The sequence below is a fragment of the Tiliqua scincoides genome, chromosome 7 (assembly GCF_035046505.1).
Source record: "Tiliqua scincoides isolate rTilSci1 chromosome 7, rTilSci1.hap2, whole genome shotgun sequence".
NCBI classification, from domain to species: Eukaryota; Metazoa; Chordata; class Lepidosauria; order Squamata; family Scincidae; genus Tiliqua; species Tiliqua scincoides.
The window spans coordinates 30709846-30731112 of NC_089827.1; the positions used below are offsets into that span (position 1 = coordinate 30709846).

At 43.0% G+C, this 21267-nt stretch overlaps 1 protein-coding gene across 1 annotated transcript in view; it reads right to left on the reverse strand.

Annotated features, from left to right (window-relative positions):
• LOC136657115 (zinc finger protein 7-like) overlaps positions 1 to 21267 on the reverse strand; it is a 127335-nt gene that overhangs the window by 11801 nt on the left and 94267 nt on the right. The window lies entirely within an intron of this gene.

A 21267-nucleotide genomic window follows, 5' to 3' on the forward strand; every position in this document is an offset into this window, starting at 1 on the left:
CAGAGGCAATTGGTCTCCTTGCTGCCTTGCTTTGGTACGAGCAATAAACAAGCTGTTTTCTGCTATACCTTCCCTCAGAGTGTTAAATTGAGATGTAGCACTCAGGAACCTCACGCTGCCTTTGTGGGTTCAAATATTGAACAGGCTGGATTGACCGGAGTGAGTCCTGCCTCAGTTGCGTAGTAACACACCCAAAACAAACTGACCTCCAAAAATTGACAAGTAGGCCCTTAGTACACAGGCCTTTCCATTGAACTGTACCACCACCAGTGAAATCAGCAGAAGCACTAGTTCATCTACCAATTGAAGCTTGTACCATCATTATTAGCATATCCTCTGTCCTTTCAGCACAAATTTTGTGCTCAGATGTATGGGTGTGCCTGCATAGGGCTGATCATAGCTCCGTAATGGAAAAGTTAATCTGTTGTGTCCACTGCTGTGTCCAGTGGACTTGCACTAATAGCCAGAAAGCTCTGTTTCTAGAGCTAGCTAAAGATACTTCCACAATGGACTTCAGATGGCCAGTGACCAGCAAGATCACATCTCACATACTCAGTTGAGGGGCTGGAAAGGAAGCATTGGGAACGTAGCCAGCAAACACAATTCTCTAGCAGCCAATTGGCAGGCAAACACCGTGTCAGGTGCCAAGTGTTTGCTTTGGGAGAAACTGATGCTGCACTGTCTGTTTGGTAGCTGCATTGAGCTTAATTATACAACTTGTTTATTTATAAACAAACAAAAATGTGCCATCATTCTCTCCTGTTCTCTCTCTGCCTGCAAAAAAAAAAAATAGCTACTGTAGTAGCTGCCCTGCTACACAAGGCTACAAACAAGATTTTCTAGAGCCAGTGGAAAAATTGTATTCAGCCCACCCCATCTGCCAACACAGGCCTAAACTCATGAGGGAAAATATGATACAGTGTTTCTCAAAGTGTGGGTCGGGACCCACTAGGAGGGTCATGAGCCAAATTCAGGCTCATGAGATTCCTCTTCTGTGGCTGTCTTCTTCAGGCTGCGTGTGATCACTCGCCGAGTCTGCACCATGGGAGATGTCTGAAAATTTTCCTGCTTGATGATGTCACTTCCAGTCATGACATCACCTCTGGTGGGTCCTGACAGAGTCTCATTCTAAAAAGTAGGTCCCGGTGCTGAAAGTGTGAGAACCACTGCTGTAGAGATTAGAATCTCTCTGGCAGGGAGACCAGTTTAGATCCCCAATAGGCCAAGGACCTTCCACTATCATCTTCAGCCTTGAGCTACCTCAAAGGTATGTTGGGAGGACCAAATGAAAGTGAGGCAGGCCTGTGTCCTGGACAAATATAGGTGAGCTTCCTCCTTTGGAGGATATTAATCAGAAAGGGGTGAAAGAGAGGACTCTGGACAAGAAAAAGCACTTCTATAATAAGCACATGAAGATCAAAGCCCATGAAGATGAGAAGCAGAAAATGGAATAAGGGAAGACGGTGATGCGCTAGAGTGGGATGAGGCTCTGCTGATTTAGTAGTATCTATTCTCATTCTCCTTCCCTGCCCCCATCTAGGCCCATCTTGCTAGCCTCTCATTTGGCAATGAGATTCCTCTTCTGTGGCCGTCTTCTTCGGGCTGCGTGTGATTATCACTCGCCGAGTCTGCACCGTGGGAGATATCTGAAAACACACTGACAGTTTTACTTGTCCGAAAAAGAAGTTGTGTCCTGAGTCCTCAGTCAAACTGTGGCTGCATCAGGCAACTATTGGCCTGAGATGGAGCTGTGCAACCCACCTGGCAGCAGAGCATCATAAGGAAGGATGCTTATGAGATTCTCCACCTCAGAAATTCTCCTGCATCTTGGGGTCCAAAGTACTTGATCTGTCATGGCACAGATGCATTTGTGCTCCACTGTCTTCCATTCTTCTTCAGACTGCCATCTGGTCTGTTTTGACTTTGCAGCTTCTTTGTTCTCTTACTAGTTAAATTTTAATTTTGAATTTTAAGTTGTAAATGACTTGCAACATTCTTAAAAACATTCCAGGCAAACAATACCACAACACAGATACAGCAAAGACTAAAAATACTCCCAACACAGGCCTAAATGTCATAGGCCTGTCAAAGATGTCATAGTTGGAGCTTGGACGGGAAGTAGGGAGACCCAAGTTCAAACCCCCTTGCGGTCATGAAGCTTCCCATGTACATCATGTACCCATGTACATCAGGGACAGGCCCTGGATGTCACCAGCAGCTCTTTCTTTTCAAAATCCTTTACAACCTCTCCCTCTGTTCCACTGCACTGAAGACTCCAGGGGAGCAGGGACTCTTGACTCTGACTGTAGGGGGATGGATCCTATTCACCCTCATTTCTTTTGATTTCCTTGTACTGATAATAGAGCTCCTGCCTCCTTCTCTCTAAAGCAGACAAAAGCTAAATAACATCAGGTATGTTTTCCTGGCTCCACTGATGCAAGATTAAAAATGGGGGGGGGGGAGGAACAGAGAAAAGTGATAGTAACCCCCCTTTTCATTCCTCTCCGCTGGGCAAGAAAACCTTTCCAAATCCAGAGCAAGAATCAAACCGCTGCTGCCCATACTGGGCCATGGGGTAGACACTGTCCCAAGGAAGGGGGTCGGCCACAGGATTGATGGGGGGGCACCACTCACACCAGGGTTGACCCTCAGACTGGGTCATTCAGGGGAACAACATTCACATTCAGGGAATTCCCCACCTGGCCTGGGCAGTGACAGCACTCATGGAGCACATCAGCCACAAGCCCACTGAGCAGGGATTGGCCAAGGCTGCAGCCGCCAAGTCATGGCTGAGCTTGCGGCCATCCCTGCAGCCAACTGGGCTCCAGCCTCAGCCTGGCCTGAGATCTTGTGAGATCTCCGGCCAGGAGTGGAACCAGAAGGGGCAGAGTCAGTCAGCCCGGCTGCCAGCCCTGCTCATAAGGAATCAGGTCATCAGGTTGCTCCTCTATGGGTTCCACAACAGGGAAGAAGACTTGGGGAAGCAGTTGCAAACCTGAGCCCTTCCCAAGGCCTACCTGGCCTGGAAGGGGCTCAAGGAGCCCCTTGGGGAAATGGAGGGCTCTAACCTCCTGGGGAAAGCGAGCCCCAGCAGGGCATAAGGGCCACCTGATCCTCGGCTGCCCAGGGGTACCAGCTTGCCTGGGGGCAGCCCGTGAAGACCTGTCCCAGGCTGAACCCAGGGCTACTGCCCCTTGGAAAGGGCCCCCCAGGGGCTGCATATCCACTACCACTGACCTTGGCAGATGGAGAACATCTGGCCAGGCTACTGCCTATATTGGAATCTCGGAAGATCTGGCAAGGAGATAGGATGTGGTGTCAGCAGTGGCCCCTTTAAGGGTGAAGGCCTGGGCATTCAGCAGGGAGTGTACTGCACAGCTGCAACCACTTGAAGGCAATAGGGCTCTCAGGCATAAAAGCACCTGATGAAGGGAGAGTTTGGTGTGGGTAGCAGAAGGGGCAAAGCTTGAGGAAGGACAGATTAATGGACTAAGGAATTGATGGCTAATGGCTGCTGGAACTGCTGATGGACTTTGGAAGCTGCTGGAGTAGGAACTACTGGAGACACTAAGACTAGTGTTTGGCTGCTGTGCCCAAGACCTGCTGAGGACCAAGTGGCGGGAGGCTGCTGGCAGGCTGCTGGCTGCTGGCAGGAAGGAGGACCTCTTTAGGTTAAACAGATGAGCTAATCTGGTGGCGGGGTCCAGCAGTACTGCAGGATGGAACTAGGGTCATTTTTTGAGGAAAGAAGGGGAGCTAATTAGCTAAAAGTGGGCATAATTCTCCAGGTGGAGCTTGGACTGGGAATCTGGCAGAACACTGCCTGAGAACACTGCTGTAGACATCTCTGGCCCATGGGCACCTCCTGTGAGACACAGCAGGAGAAGCTCTTGCTAAGGACTATTGCAAAGGACCACCAGTGATTCCTGTGACATAACAGGACCGGGAAATACCCTCTGTAAGAACTATTGTACTAGCATGGCCCTGTGAGGTAACAGGGTCAATGAATGTGAAAGTATCAACAAGAATAAACTGCTTGTGCTAACCTCTCCAGATATCCCCATATCTCCTTTTCGAGCAGCGTAAGCTGGCAAAGCCCTGAACTCTTGACAGAAGAGTTCCCTGGGAAGGCCCAGGGAAGGGTTGGTTGAATTGGCTCCTGTCATGGACGTAACAGGCAGGTCTGGCAGGATCTAGGACTAGGCAATGGGATGGGAGAAGGAAACACTAGAGAGAGATTGACAAAGAGAGAGAAAAGGGAAAGCACAAGGCTGAGAGAGAGAAGAAGACTCAAGAGAGTTAAAAGCAGGACTGGCAACTGGAGAGAAGACAGATACAGCTGGGGAAGAGGCATAGGGATGAGCTAAATGGTGATGGAGAAGAGAGCCAGAGAAGGAGAGCCTGGCTTGGAAAAGGAATGGAAGGAAATGGGAAAAGTGGAACAAGCTGGAGAGGGTGACTGTTGGGTGACAAAGAAAGGGTCCCCCACAAAGTGGTGCTTGTCTGAGATTTAGCAGGATTTGTCTTTATTTCTAGTGGCTGTTGCTGGTGTTTCTTCTGTATTTTTGTTTAGGTTTTTGACAGTGGCATAGCTAAGAGGAGCAGGGGGTACATTACCTTGTACCTTGAGGGGGTGTCTTGGAGGCCTCCAAAAGGCATTTTCAGTTTTCACAAAAAACCAGAAGTGCCTTTCAGAGACCTCTAAGCCCATCTTGTTAAAAATTTGGGAGGGGTATTATGAGAGATATGCAGTTGAGTGTTGAAAACTTTTGTGCCCTGCAGGTGCCAGATGCCTTTGCTATGCCTTGGCCCCTTTGGAATAGGAATCCATTTAGTTTTTTTATTTTCTCTGCAAAATGCTTTGTGAACATTTTTTGTTGAAAAGCACTATATGTTACATTATATGACAGTAAGATGTTCTCACTAGAGAACAAGAATAATCCCCCATGGGGCACTATGTTGTGGTGGTGGTGGTGCTTGCATATTTCAGGGCTAAACTGAGTGCTAAATTGGATAGGGCCACCAATACCAGACAGGCTAAGAAGTCAGACAAAATGTGTCCTACATTCATTTCTAGTATGGTGTGAAAGGTGAATGTACTTGCTTGGGCTACCAAGGACCACAAGAGAAGCTGGTGTCCCTGGACATTTGGAGGAAAATGAGTCCATGAGTCCAGAACACAGGCTCTTCTGTTGTACGACCAAAACAGAGGCCTGACATGTTACTGGCAGCAGGATCATCTGTTGAGCAACCAGGGCTGAGAGTTGATCTGGAAGGAAATAAACACTAAAGAAAGTGGTCGAAAGAAGAAAACAAAATCATCATTGTCATGCTGTTTTGAGTCTACCCCATCTGAGCAAGGATATCTAAAGCTAATGTATGAAATACATTCCAAATTCCACTGTGTCCACATTCCACTGTCACATAACAGCGATTAGCAGGCCAATGTTGATTTATTATGAGAAATAATATTTTTGCAGCTCTTGAATTGCAAGAATTATAGCACAATAGCCAGCTTGAAGCAATAAACAGTGAACCTACAATGATTATTAGCAACAAAGATCAAGTAAATCACAGAGAAGAAGCCCCTGCTCTGTGCTCCCTACTCCCACTCCAAAATCAGTTTACTGCTCAACAAGAACTAATATCTAAGAGACATCAGTTGCCTGTTCTCTGAATAATGTCAAAGAAAGAACTGGCTAAACTAATTAGAGATATTAATGCAGCAGTTGAAGTCATAACTGACATAAAACAGTTGTTATACAGTACTGCTGAAATTGATATTAAGAAAAAGATCACTAACAACAACCAAAAAAACCCATTGGTGAATGAGACTTGAACAAAAGATTAAGCAGTATCATTCAGATGCAAGTGCCTTAAAGAAAGTGAAGGAAGGCAAATTCAAGCATGCTAAAGCAAAAACCAACTTGGAAATAAATACCAACTAGACCTATAGACCAAGTTCTGGAAGATGGGTGTAAATTGCAATATCCAAGAAGATGAGCAGATACAATAGTAAGATCTAGTAACATGAATACAATGGCAGTTTTGCAAAATTGCAAAATACAACTGCCAAAGTTTAAATGAAAGACCATTTGCAGCCCAATCCTACCTACCTATTTCCCCCCTACACTGATACAGGGATGCAACAAACTGCATCCTAGGGTGGGGGGCAATAGGACAGCTCTCCATGGGGTGAGTGAACTTTTGTTCACTTGGCCTGAGGAAAGCCTCAGCTTTCCCTATGAGACATAACGTGGGACATAGCATGGGAGAGTGGAAGGGGTTGGGGTGAAAAATAAATTGCTGAGCTAGAGGAGCAAAGCTTGGGCTCGTTATGCCCATAATTCTTCTTGGATCTGGTACTGCATGAAACCCTTGCTCAGATTATTTCTTTTTAAATCGTAGACTTGCCAAGCAATACAGAGATTCTTATAGTGCATTTTTCTCACCCATTGCTTAAGCTGAAGTGTGGGGGAGAGAGGATATGGATTTGAAGAAGATTCAGATCTCTATGAAGGAAACTTGTGGGGTGGCCTTAATTCAAACAATCTCTTAGTGTGCCTGTCAGCAGGAGGAAAGAAGTTCTTTGTGTCCAGTGGACTGCTTTTGAGTCCTTTTACCTACCAGTAAAGCCTGTTATATTTTTATGCTTTTACATTTTCTCAAAATGTGTTCCAGAAGGACACAGTGCATCCTGGCATCTTGCACTGGGTGTCTTGCACCCTGAATGACTTGTCTAATGAAATCTGTGTAACTCAAACATTTTGTCTTATGTGTGTCTAAAAGTGTCACTGCACACTTTTGGGGCTATGGGGCCAGGGTATGGGTAAAATTGGGTAACAATAATTCCAGCCTCCTCCTTTTTCAGCAATGCTGCTGGGGGTTACCCACCAACTTTGCTTGCTTGGGCCCTGCAGAGATGGTTCTGCCTGAATTTGATGGTTATAGGCAGTGCTTTTTGTGTTTAAAAAAAAAAAAAAAAAGGTGCAGGAACTCACAAATCATTTATTTATTTATTTATTTATTTATTTATTTATTTATTTATTTATTTATTTATTTATTTATTTTTAAGCCATTTTTTATTGGAGAAATAAAATATTTTTATGTGCTTCCCCCTAAAGATGAACTTACTTCTGAATAGACATGCATAGGATTGGACTGTCCATAAGAACATAAGAACATAAGAACATAATGTTCTTATGTTCTTGTGTTCATGTAGTAAAATTACTCTAAGCAAATGTGGGAGTAAGAACAAAAAAGGAATTCTTACACGAGAGGGGTCCTTAAGTGCACATAGAAACAGATACGTTTGCAAACAAGCGATTAAATATGGTTTAATTCAGGTATCAGAATACTCTGTGTCTTTGGGAAGGCACTTGGCATGCAATTGTATGTTATCTGCTGCCCTGAGCAGCTGCTGTGCATTGCTGGAGAGGAGCTGCAAACATTGGCTGGCAGAGGGCATGCTTGTGAGGGAAGGATGAGGAGGATCTCTGGCAAGGCTGGACAACACATAAGAGCCCAATCCTAGGTATGTCTACTCTGAAGTAAGTCTAGTCAATGGAGCTTACTCCCAGGAAAGTGCCTAGGATTGCAGTCTAAGAGCCCAATCTACTCAGAAGTCCACTTTAGTGAATGGGGCTTACTGTAGATAGGATGGCAGCCTTAGAGTCCAATCCTGTGCCTGTCTACTCAGAAGTAAGTTCCATTATAGTGAATGGGGCTTACTGTGGATAGGAAGGCAGCCTCAGGGCCCAATCCTGCGCCTGTCTACTCAGAAGTCAGTCCCATTAGAGTCAATGGGGCTTCCTCCCAGGAAAGTGTGAGAGGACTGCAGCCTGAGAGCCAAAGCCTATGGCTGTCTACTCAGAAGTCAGTCCCATTAGAGGCAGTGGAGCTTCCTCCCAGGAAAGTGTGGAGAGGACTGCAGCCTCAGAGCCCTTCCTCTGCCTGTCTACTCAGGCTGCAAGGCTATGACACTTTCCCAGGAATAAGCCCCATTGAACACAATGGAACTTACTTCTGAGTAGACATGCATAGGCTTGGGCTCTCAGGCTGCAAGGCTATGCACTGTTTCCCAGGAGCAAGCCCCATTGAGCACAATGAGACTTACTTCTGAGTAGACATGCCTAGGCTCATGCTGCAGATTGGCATGGGGGCTGCACCAGCCAGCTTCCTTCCCCTCCTCCTCCGCCAAGCCAGTACCTGGGCGTTCCGTGGGTGCCACAGCCTGTCTCCCTGGCTGGCTATCCGTCGTCCTCCTCGGCATCAGCGCGTGTCCCCCGCCCCCTCCACCAGCTTGGAAGCTGCACGGAGAAGCAGAGCGCAGGGGGAGGGGAGGCAGGCTGGGCTCAGGTGAGAGCTTGGAGATGGGGCAGGAGGGGGTCGTTGTGTGGTCAGGCAGGGGCCAGGCGCCCGCCCACCCTGCCCCCCCAGCACCCACCCAGCCAATGCTCCCCCCCTCTCCTGGAATGCCTCCGAAGGGGAGGGGCCCCTGCAAATAGGTGCCGGAACTTCATCCCCCCCGTGTTCCATTAGAAAAAAAGCCCTGGTTATAGGGGAGCAAAAGGCAAAAAGTTTTCAGTCATGCAGAAGCTAGCCTTTGATTCTGCCCTCACCCTTGAGATTTTAGCTGTTGTCCTAGAAATTCAGAGAAGGTGGCTAAAATCCTGAAATGTCAGGTCAACCCTTGAGACCTGGCACCCATGTTGTAAAGGATGTGTGGTTGTGACACACAGAATTGTGATTTTTTTTTTCTCCCCTTTGGCTGGATGAAAAGAAGTTGAAGGCTAAATTTCAAATAATAGAATAATGGGGGCTGGAAACAGATCTAGGATCTGGTGAAATTATAAGAACCTTGAACAGAAAGGAATCTATATGTTGCGTAAAGCAAACACTCTTGTTCATTTTATTTTTGTTTTCATTAGCCTCTCTGTTTCCTAGCAACAGCCTGCACTCCTCAGCCATCTGATAAAGATTAGCAAGATATGTGGCTAAAAACCTGCTCTCTGGGGAGAAAGAGAGGATTTCCTCCATTCCTCATAAACGATGAGTCCACCAGAATGCTAGCATGTCCTTCCAGGCACATCCACCAGATCTGGGAGCAGGGCAGGTAAGGTCACAGATCTGGGCAAGAAGGTCACAGATGCTCTTGCCAGAAGGTCTTCTTAGAAACAGCTTTCCAGAGTGACACAAGCTAAGAGACAGGGTCCTGACTCCTGCCCAAGGAAATTATGACCTACATTGCAACAGTGAAGATAGCAAAACAAAGATAACAAAAAGGGAAGTGGGGAATAATGGTCACAAAGATAGCAGAGAAAGAAAGAATTTGCTCCAAAGCATTTCATGTGATATACTTTAGGAGATGGAGGCCTCTAAGGCAGTGGTTCTCAAACTTAGGGAGAGTTTTATTCCTTGCGGGGGGGGGGGGCGGCTAGGGCAGAGACACAATCCCCAGGATCGCGTCGCTAACAGGTGTGAAAGGGGGCTATTTTTACTTACTGAGGGCTGCTGGCAGCTGCAGGAGTTGTAGGGAGCCCCAAGAAGCCCTCCACAGGTTTTGCAGGGAGCCCCAAGAAGCCCTCCCCAATGCTTAGAATGTTGATGTAGAATATTAGAAAGTTGAGAAAAACCAGTGCTAAGCACTCCCTGGTTGCCTGGTGACCGGTTTTTCTGGTAACTGAATACTCTTCAATACACAATCCCTGAACCTAAAATGTTAATGTTAGGGAGAAATCTAGACATGCTAGCATTCTATGCAGATTGTTTCTTGTTTGTTTTTTATTTTGTATTTTGAAAGAACTGTTGATCAGCAGGGGCGCTGGCTGTCTGAAGTGATTCAGCACATACCTGTTTTCCTCTTCCACCACCTCTGTGAGAATTACCCTTCATTTCAACAGGTCAGTGCTTCCCAAACATTTTAGCACTGGGACCCACGTTTTAAACCAGCAATCTACTGTGATCCACTACAATAAACAGTGGATTATTTGGATAATATTTGTGTATTTAAATAAACGTTGTTGTTGATGATGATGATGATGATATAATAATGATAATATAATAATAATTATAATAATGGTAATATAATAATAATGATAATAATGATAATATAATTATAATATAATTATAATTATAATATAATGATAATATTATAATAATAAATTATATTTATAAATAAATAAATAATAATTGGGGTCCTATACTCCTGAGGCTGCTAGAAATCTTACATGTAGTGTGTCACAATTTCCAATTTTCTTTAGTAATTGGTGTTCAATATTCCTGGCCAGACAACTAGGTTCACACATGATATATTGAACACCAGTTACTAAAGAAAATTGGAAATTGTGATATTTTAATTTGAGGGCACACCACCTCATACCACAGATTAGCATTCCAGCTAATAATTTTCTTCAGCAAACATGGCAAGGGTACTTGCTATCGCTTAAAAAAAAAATTCAAAAATTTTTTGCAACCCACTAAAATCTGTTCACAACTCACAGTTTGGGAAACACAATAGGGGATACATAAAACATATTGTATTAATTCTATAATTTATGTTTTTAGAACAAGTGACTTCCCAACCTGCATAACAGGTTGATGGACATAACAGTTAACAGACAACGGTTAATGTCTATTTGAAATGAATTGATAGTTTGGGTCAAATTCAGATGCAACTGAACATTATTTTTCAATGAAAAAATAAAATGGGTGTGGTCAGTGAAATTGTGCTAGGAGGAGAATTTGACCCTTGACCCTAGCCATTTTCAGGTGTGCTGTAAGTGTGGAGAGTCTTTGTTTTATGAGTGTGCCCAACAATCCCCACTTTGCTATGATGCTCCTAGCCCCTCCCTCCATTCTGCAGTAAGCACAACAAGAGTGGGAGAGGGCAGGGATATGAGTACTGCAGGGACATGTCAGGCACACTCACAGCATTCTGTAAGTGATAGAGGGTATAGAATGAAAGCCATTTATGCTATGCCATTAGTAAAGTTTAATAGGAAAGATGCTCACATGCTTAAAAAAAACTTAAAAGCCATTTCTCTGTCTCTGTTTGAAAATTGCAAGCTGACAGCTAGAATTGGCAGACTGTCAAGTAGCTCTTGGCAGCAAAATGAGAGATAACAGTTGAGAACAATATGCACATTGAATACAAGGCACTGCTTTGTGAATAGGGAGGATGAGAGTGAAAAACTCCCATCTTCAGCTCCCTGCTTGTATGGCGAACTAAACAGAGATCAATGAACAGACGAATACCCTTAGCAAAAGGCAGTTTGAAGTTTTAAAATCATTATTCTTACAAGCTTTTTAAACCAAAGGACAGTGTTATTGTCTTAGCCTTATATGTATATCATTATGTTTGCTTGCTTCCCCACTTATTCTTAAATATTTTGAATAGTTTTGTCCCTAAAAGGTTAAATAGTTTTGTCCCTATAGGTGTAACCTATAGACATATAGGAGCTATTATAAGAAGTTTTAATTGCCTGATTTCATTAAAAAGGTTTAATAAAATATAGAAACCATTTCAGGTTAAAATCATTGTCAGCCTCACAAAAAAGCATAGACAGCTATTTTTCTAGCTGAGGTCACACTGTCTTACAATGATGGCAAAGTAAGTTGCATCCCAAAGATAGATACAGGCTCTTATTTGGCACCAAAAAGTGGGAAAACTGAAAGGTTAAATACACGGACTTGCAACATTATGGTGGAAAGTCTTTGTAATACAGGGAAGAGTATCAGTTGACTAAGGTTTTGGCAGGTTGAAATACGATTTCTTAGCTACGCAGGAGATAACAGAAACATCCATGAGATGTTTGAGCAAAAAAGCTGACAGAGAAAGCTGTAATTTGGTTGAAAATGAATGAGAGAGATTCCTTAAAAGAAATCTTTCCTTATAATGAGAGTTTGGCTTGTTTCATATTTACGTATGTACACCACTAAGTACCCTAAGTACACCACTATATATCCCTTAAAGGTACCAAGGAACAGGTTACAAGGGACCTCGCTTAACAAAGGTTGGCAGAAAGCCCCACAGTGTTTACTGGGAACAGAAGAAATAATGTCAGAGCAGATAACACAGATTGCTCTTGCAACAAATACGAGGTCATTTCAATTAGTGTGCCAAGAGATAAGGTCTAAATACTTGCCAAAAGGCCAGTTCTGAGTAAAAATAAGGTTGCACAACAGTGCACTCTACTGGTTGTTGAAAACTTTGAATTGTATATGTTTAAATGTATAGTTTTGCCTTATTTGTAACTTGTGACTTGAAACTTACCAATCAAATGTCTAAGGCTATCTCCAGCCTATGAAAAGTAAAGCCCCATCTATGATGTCAAACCCCAGCCAATGAGAAGTGTAAAACTCTTCAAACAAAGGACACAAAATGCTATAAAGGGTCTGGTTAAGATTGACATTGTACTCAATGTCAAAGCTGTACTCAAAGCTTTGGACAGGAGTCCCTTGAGACGCCAGTTGCTGGCAATGAAATAAAGCTTGCCTACTGATCACCACTCTTGCCTACTGAGTCTTGCTTTTGAACCTTGCAAACATCAGCATGGAGAATCTCCACACTTGCAGAATATTTGAAATGGTCTCCTGGCTATACAGGCTCTGAAGTAGTTTGTATTATTCAAGACTGCCAAACTGATTACTACTGCTTAGGGCTGGAGCCAAAACCACTTTTTGAAATGTTTCTGGCAGTGCAAGAAAATCTTCTTTGGTGGTACCTGGGACACAATCATATAGAAAATCAGATTGATTTTGTAGTGTAATGATATTTCCTCTTTCACTGGGTGATCCTTGATTGGCTGGGATCTCTAATATGACTGGACTGGGAAGCAAAAAGGAGCAGTAAGTACCATAGGTACTTGCCTACAGGGCGAGAAATTTCTGCCAATAAATCAAGCTTAGAAAATCCTTATCACCATATCTGCCAATAAATCAAGCTTAGAAAAGCCTTATCACCTTGCTCAGGGGGCAGAGCTTTTCAACCAACTCCAGAGAAGTTCCTTTTCAAGGCGCATTGCTTTTCAAGTGGCACCAGAGAAGCAATGCATAGATAATTATAGGGCCGTTAATCTTCAAGGCAATCCCTGGAAAGCTCTAACCAAAGTTCACCTTTTCACTGCTCCTGAGACTTCCATTGAATTCCATTCAACTGAAGCAAGCCTCCTTGCTTGCTTCAGTTCAACCTGCTGAACTGGTTCAGTTCAACCTGCTGCAGCCTGATTCCATTTTGCAAATGCTTGCATTTTGCAGGTCTGTTTTTTTTAAACACCAGGATGTTACTCATTTCCATTTATAACAGAAATTCCAGGCTACCAATCAGTGCACCTGTACTTAAGAATAACAGTAAATAGGGTATCAACTAAGTGCAGCAGCACTTACAGTAATTCCTTGTTGCTTGACTCTCTGCTGTGAATTGAATTGCACACTCCCAGCATGTTGTATGTTATATGTTGAACCTCTGGCTTAACACACCTGGCACCTGAAAAAGGATTTGATTAATGGTTCTCCTGCAGTGGTTCCCAACCTTTTTCACTTGCATACCCCTTGGCAGCTCATTTCCATAAATCGTACCCCTCATATTAGCTAAAAGTTCATAATTAATATGAATAATATCTCCTCATAGCCCTCATCTCCTCTATTTGAAAAACCATACATCATGTACTCATCACAGTATTTTCTCTTTGTATCTGTTTGAAAAGACTATGCCTTTTCACTGTTTTGCACCTGAAGTGTCCTGAGAGATTCTTGGTGATTGATCACTTTCCATATTATGTTTCATGTTTTGACTGTGCTGGGTTCCAGTCACTGACTCATACATGAATTGATCAGGGTGGTATAGTGGTTTGGGAGGTGGACTCAGACCTAGAAGATCCAGGTTCAAATCCCCCCTCAACCATGAAGCTTCCTGGGCCAGTCACTTTCTCTCAGCCTCGCCTACCTCTCAGGGTTGTTGTGAGGAAAACAGGAGGAGAGCATCTGTGTACACCACCCTGAGCTCTTTGGAAGAAGGGTGGTATAAAAATGGAATAAATAAATTAGCTATTTGTGGGGCGTTCACAGCCAACTAGCTGGGCCTGCAAGGCATTCTGGAGCACTACCTGCCTTTTTCTGCCATTATTCAATTCTTTTCAAATACCCCTAAAGGTATTGGAGTGCCCCTGGTTCTCATACCAGGTTGAGAACCACTGTTCCACTGGTATGCTGTTTACAGTGCACTTACTCTGACACTGTTTACAAAAAGGTTGTGAAGACCAGAATTTAAAAAGTTAAAGAATAAAAATGTATCTTATGTTGTTTTTATTATATTTTAATTATATTATTATATAATAGAATTATATTACATTTTATAATAATGTATTATTATTATAATGTATATACATAATATAATAATGTATAATAAAATTTATTATAATTTTAATATTTTAATTAATTTTAATAATAATAATTTACTATTTACTATTAAATTTAATAATTTTAAAAAATAAAAATATTTTTAAATTTAATTAGTTAAATTTAAATTTAAAATATAATTTCAATATTTTAATAAATTAGAGACTGTTCAGTTCTTAGGTAATAATTACTGGTAGGCAATTTTTCAAGATCTGGCCTCAGATGAAATCAGGCAAAACTATAGCCAGACACCCCCCTAAGTTTAACCCCCAACCTCATAAAAATTTGGTTCAAAAACCTGCCCTCGGCTTATCTGTGAGATCATCTTGTGGACGAGTATGTGCAGTTGGTGAGAATTAGGAGGAGGAGCAGCAGTGCCTAGGCAAAATCATACTGAACAGTACTGAAAAATACAATTGCTGTCACAATTAAAGCATTTTGGGGGGGGAAAGTTTCTAATCCTCTTCAAATCATGTTTCTTGGTCTGAAAATAAAATGGGAGGATATCTTCCATAAACTCTACGACTACACGACGATGATGTAATAAAACAAATAGCTGCTTTGAAAATTAATTTCCTATATGCTCATCACTGCAATCTGTCCTGTAAAATATTCTTAGAGATAAGGACATATGATGGGTGGCAAGAGCTAATCAGAGAGTGCTAATGATAGCACTCTCCTCCACCATAAGAATGTACCTAATCTTATCCTGATCAAACTGCCTACTTATCTTTGCCAAAATTGGATCCAAATATATTAAATGTAAATCACAATACAATGGGCATATATACTAAAGTTTCAGTCCTCCCTAGTTGACATACACACCATCTCTCAGGGTAAGGAGTCCCATTAAATCTGCCTTAAACAATTGCTGACAGCATCACATTACACCTGGCTAATGAGAGTGCTCTACAGTTCTGAGGTCAAGTTAAAAGATGTAAATAGGGGGCCATCTGTCCATATTTTAAGGAAATTGAGAAGTATAGTGGAGAACAAGTCTTATTAGCAGCACCCCACTGTTCCTGCTGCTCAATATCAAAAACCTTATCTTAATCTTGGGTTAATGATCCAATAAGATCTACTTCTATGCCCATTGACCTCATCTTCTTAACAAAGTCTACTAGACCAATTGGAGGTTCTGCCTCCAATAAAAGGTAGGGAAGAAGACACTCATCACCATTTTTGTATAGTATTCTCAGCCAGAATTTAGCCACTCTCAGCCATGCTATAGTTTTCAATGAATGCTGGCCGGTTTCTAAGCACATGGAACACATTGGGTAGCCATAAAATTTTGCTAAGAAAACTGGTTTGTAATAGAAAATAAATTGGAAATAAATGGGAGGGAAAACACCAGTTGGAAGAGGGCAAAAATACTCAAGGAACTGCTATAGAGGAACAGGAGGCAGACATCCCAAATGCAAAATGAAACAAAAATGTTTTAAGCCCTCGCCGAAATGCCATGAGAGAGGGGGAGGATCTTAATTCCCCTGGTAGGGAGTTCCATATGTATGGCACCGCATACATATGTATGGCACCCTGTGCCACCATCCCCCTAACATGGGAGAAAGGTGGCACTTGCAGGAAAGCTCCCTCAAATGACCTAAGAGAGCGAGCCAGAATATATGGGAGAAGGCCCGAAACAGTGAAGGGCTTCAAAGGCCAAAACCAGTACCTTGAATGGGCAGCCAATGCAGTCGCCAAAGCAGTGATTCGACAGAATCAAACCGCCTAGCTCCAGTAACCACCCTGGCCGCTGCATTCTACACTAGTTGCAGCCTCTGTACCGACAGCCCCACATAGAGCATGTTACAATAATCCAATCTAGAAGTCACTTCAGGGCAGGGGGGAGTCGTTCACCCATATCTGTGGTTTCATTTAACTGCAGGGGGTTCCAAAACAGAACCCCCACGGATATGGGGGCACTCCTTTATACAGTACAAAACAAATTTATTACAAAATAAATGTGGGTACCTCAATCTCAGCCTATCCAGGCCTGTGTTTCCACTACAGTTTTAATCCACTTTCAATGCACTTCTATTATTTCAATGCATTCCAGAGACTGTAGTTTGTTAAGGATAGCTCTATCAGCTCTCAGATTCCTTAACAAACTACAGCCTCCCCCACTGTACAGGGGGGCCCCACTACAGGCCAGTCATTCAGTTTCACCACATTCCACAACTAAGCCCACCAATATGTATGATTCTTCAACTCTGCCTAGCTGTTCCCGAATGAACACACACACGATTCTTTGGATTTTTGGAGAGGCAAACAAACAGGAGAATTCAAAGGACTTCTAACATTTATTCGTTTGCAAACGGGACCCCCACATACTTGGAGGACCCCAAACAATTACCATGATGCAGGTTTTATAGGGTAGTCTAGGTAGGGGAGGGGGACGAGAGGACACAAAGAGAAGGGAAGGAGAACAGGATAACAGACCAACAGGCACACAAACATTTGGCATTGTTATCAGATCAACATCTTGATCCTCAGGATGTTCAGGAGGGCAATTCGATATGCATCGGCAATTTGTTTTCAGAGATATCCATTACAAAGGATCTGGTACTCTATGCATCCCTTTTATTTGTTTATGGCTCTTCTTTATGACTTTCTGTTTACCCTTGTGAACCTATACCACAGTTAGCCTGTTCTCTAAGAGGAATTTTAGATGCTGGCTTTTGCTCAGAGAAGAGCCTTGTGGGTATTTCATATTGTGAACTGGGCATCTTGGGATATTTCTATATTGTGAGCTCGGCATATTGATATGCCCTGCACATAGGGGGAATAGAATTTTGTGCTGTTTTGACACAAAGCGGCACGTAGCCTCCAGGAATGAAATGCCACCTGGGACAAAGTGCAAGAGCAAGTTAAGCATCTGTGTGAGGAGATGAAGGAGGAGGAGTAGCCGTTTCATACCTAATTGACAAATTAACAAATTGACAAATTAAAGATCAGTAAAGTGATCTTTAATCACTTAAATTGACAAATTAAAGATCAATAAGTTGTCTTGTGTGCTCCTTTCTGGAGTGGAAAGGCGGGATATTAATTCTACTAATAAATGAATAAATGAATAAATAAGTCACTGGGCCCAGATGGGCCCAAGAGTTGTTAAAGAAGAAAGAAGTTACTGTTCTCTTGAATTGTTGCAAGGCCAAACAGCCAACCAAGTAAGCAACTCAGAATGACTTAGTACACAAGGATGTACTTGTGTACAGGCTTTTATTGAATTGTATACAATTGGTCCACAGTACTCTTGTCCAGATCATGGACCCCTAAACGGTGGTCCTCAGTTTTATATTACACAGTCCTTTGTCTGAAAATGCAGACTTCTCATTCACTGAAGGTTTGACATCATAAATAGAGCTTAATTTTAATAGGACATAGATAACATACCATTTACATACAAGATGGAAAATAGGTGGGCAACAAGTGAGCAAAACCATTGATTGGCTCTAATTTACATACAGGTGGGGTTTCATCTCAAAACTTTGCCAAAATTACACAATTTCCAACAATTTCCAAAACCAGTAGGGTTCACTGTAACATCATTTTATCCAACACTGACCCCTACTCACATTTATTAGTCTAATCAGGGACCTCTTTGTGAAAATAAGTTTTCATACTATTAAAGAGAACACACAAACACTTAAATATGGGTGTGAAGACCCTAATTTGGAAGAATTCTAACCCATTTATTGACTTTTATTCCTTTAAACCCCTTTTAATTAAATGGCTTTGCTTATGCTACTCATCTGCATCTTCTCTTCTGGGTTTAGTATATTCCTTGTGTGAACTTCAATATACTTTAAAGAATAAACAAGTTGGCACCTGGTATGTTGCCCAAACCTGTGTGTTTGCCCAAAGCTGTTTGCCCTTACCATAGCTGTTGCCCTACTCCCTTCTAAACTCATAAATGTATCACTTCTGTGAAACTAACAAACTCACAAAAATACCTTCTTTCAAGCAACTTGTCTCGTTTGATTTTTAGCTGGAAAGGCCTTTTAGAATCAGGCAGTTAAAACTTCTTATGCTATAACAGTGTGATTTTTCAAGCTGGTTAGTATTTGTTTCAATAAATCAAGTAGCTCATTATGCAAGTTCTTATGCATTTACTATAGTATTAAACTAATTCTTAGTACTTTGTTTATACTCTATATCCAGGTCTAGGGTCAAAGGGCCTTAGAATAAAATATGCAACTTGTCCTTTAAAATGGCCAGAGGATTGGATGCACTGGCATCACTAGGGGGTGCAGGGAGTGCAGGCTGTGCGGGCTGCACCAGGTGACACACGGGGGGGTCACACGCCCTGGGGGAAGACATGCAAACATCACGGAGTTGGGAGCTACTATGTCGTGCCATACACTGTTGATTACGGAATGGCCAGCAGAGTGCAATGCAGGAAACGGAATTGAGATAGCTCCTTTTGTTCAAAAGTTATGGCCAAAAAACCAGAAGGAAAAATGCATGGAGCCCTATGGAAAGTGAAACTGAGCTGTATTGCACGTTTACTCGTGAGTAGTCATACTTGCCATAGTCCGTTGGAAAGGGCAGGCTGAGAGGAATCCAACGACACCACAATGGTCCTGATCCAATGAATGCAGCCCAAAAAAAAACCCCAAGAAGTGCCCCCCTCCCAGTTGCGAGTCTGAGCCCGAAATGAAGCCACGTGGCCATGTTTACTCATGAATAGGCGGAATTGCCTTAGCGGAGGCAGGCTGAGAGGCTCCAAGGACGTCAGAATAGTCCTCATCTATAGGAGCTATAGAGTGTAGCTCCCCAAAACACCGGAGAAGGATGTTCCTCCCTCCCAGCCTATGGAGCCCTATGGAAAGCAAAGCAGCCTCACAGTCGCGTTTACTCGCGAGTAGGCAGACATGCCTTGGCAGTGGGGAATGTGAGGACACCAGAAGGGTCCTGATCCAATGGAGCTGCTCCAGAAGGCAGCCTCCCCCCCCAAAAAAAGAACAAAAAAGAGGCTTGAATGGAAAGTTTTCTATTTTGCACTTATGAAGCCAGGTGGGTCTTTATTCTGATGTGCCTGAAATAGAAGAACTTTAAACTGGGCACTGGGAGGGCTGAAGATTCTTTGATTCTTTTTGGGGGGTTGTTATTGCAGGCAGACCACAGAGTAAGCTCCATTGACCCTATGGGACTTACTTCAGAGTAGACATGCATAGGATTGGGCTCACAGGCTGCAATCCTACCCACACTTTCCTGAGACACACTTTCCTGAGAGTAAGTTCCATTGACCACAATAGGACTTACTTCAGAGTAGATTCACTTGGTGGAACAGGACTGGCTCCCCCTTATTTAATTATTTTATTTTAATTTAATTATTTATAATTATTATTAACAGTATTTATTAATTATTAACAGTATTTATATACCGCTTTTCAACTAAAAGTTCACAAAGCGGTTTACAGAGAAAAAATCAAATAACTAATGGCTCCCTGTCCCAAAAGGGCTCACAATCTAAAAAGATGCAAAAAGAACACCAGCAAACAGCCGGTAAATAAATTAATTATTTATTTTAATTTGCTTAATGATGTCACTTCTGGCCATGACATCACTTCCAATGGGTCCTGGACAGATTGTCATTCTAAAAAGTGGGTCCCAGTAATAAAAGTTTGAGAACTGCTGCAATAAGGTGTTAGTAAGTTGACACGGGGCGGGGGTGTGTGTGTGTGACTCTACAAGCTTTCAAAATCACTAAAATCAGAATTTGGAGGAATAAGACCATCATGTTATATATCAATCAATGCGTACTTTCATACATGCAATGAAACAAACCACACTGAAATATCTGTGTTATAACAAAAGGTACAGCAAAAAAAACGGTGGGGGCAGGGTGATGGTACATCACCACGCCCACCTGGAGCGTTGCCCCACCCACTACATGGGGTGACGCACAGGCCTCCCACACCAGGTGACGCGAATCCTAGTGACGCCACTGATTGGAGGATAGCAAATGTCATGCCAATCTTTAAAAAAGGAAGGAGAGGCGACCTTGGAAAATATAGGCCGATCAGTCCTTGGAAAATATAGGCCTGTTGGAAATGCCTAAGATGGTGAAATAAGAACATAAGAACATAAGAACAGCCCCACTGGATCAGGCCATAGGCCCATCCAGCTTCCTGTATCTCACAGCGGCCCACCAAATGCCCCAGGGAGCACACCAGATAACAAGAGACCTCATCCTGGTGCCCTCCCCTGCATCTGGTATTCTGACATAACCCATTTCTAAAATCAGGAGGTTGCGCATACACATCATGGCTTGTACCCCATAATGGATTTTTCCTCCAGAAACTTGTCCAATCCCCTTTAAAGGCGTCTAGGCTAGATGCCAGCACCACATCCTGTGGCAAGGAGTTCCACAGACCGACCACATGCTGAGTAAAGAAATATTTTCTTTTGTCTGTCCTAACCCGCCCAACACTCAATTTTAGTGGATGTCCCCTGGTTCTGGTATTATGTGAGAGTGTAAAGAGCATCTCCCTATCCACTCTGTCCATTCCCTGCATAATTTTGTATGTCTCAATCATGTCCCCCCTCAAGCGTCTCTTTTCTAGGCTGAAGAGGCCCAAACGCCGTAGCCTTTCCTCATAAGGAAGGTGCCCCAGCCCCGTAATCATCTTAGTCACTCTCTTTTGCACCTTTTCCATTTCCACTATGTCTTTTTTGAGATGCGGCGACCAGAACTGGACACAATACTCCAGGTGTGGCCTTACCATAGATTTGTACAACGGCATTATAATACTAGCCGTTTTGTTCTCAATACCCTTCCTAATTATCCCAAGCATAGAATTGGCCTTCTTCTTGGCACATTGGGTCGACACTTTCATCGACCTGTCCACCACCACACCAAGATCT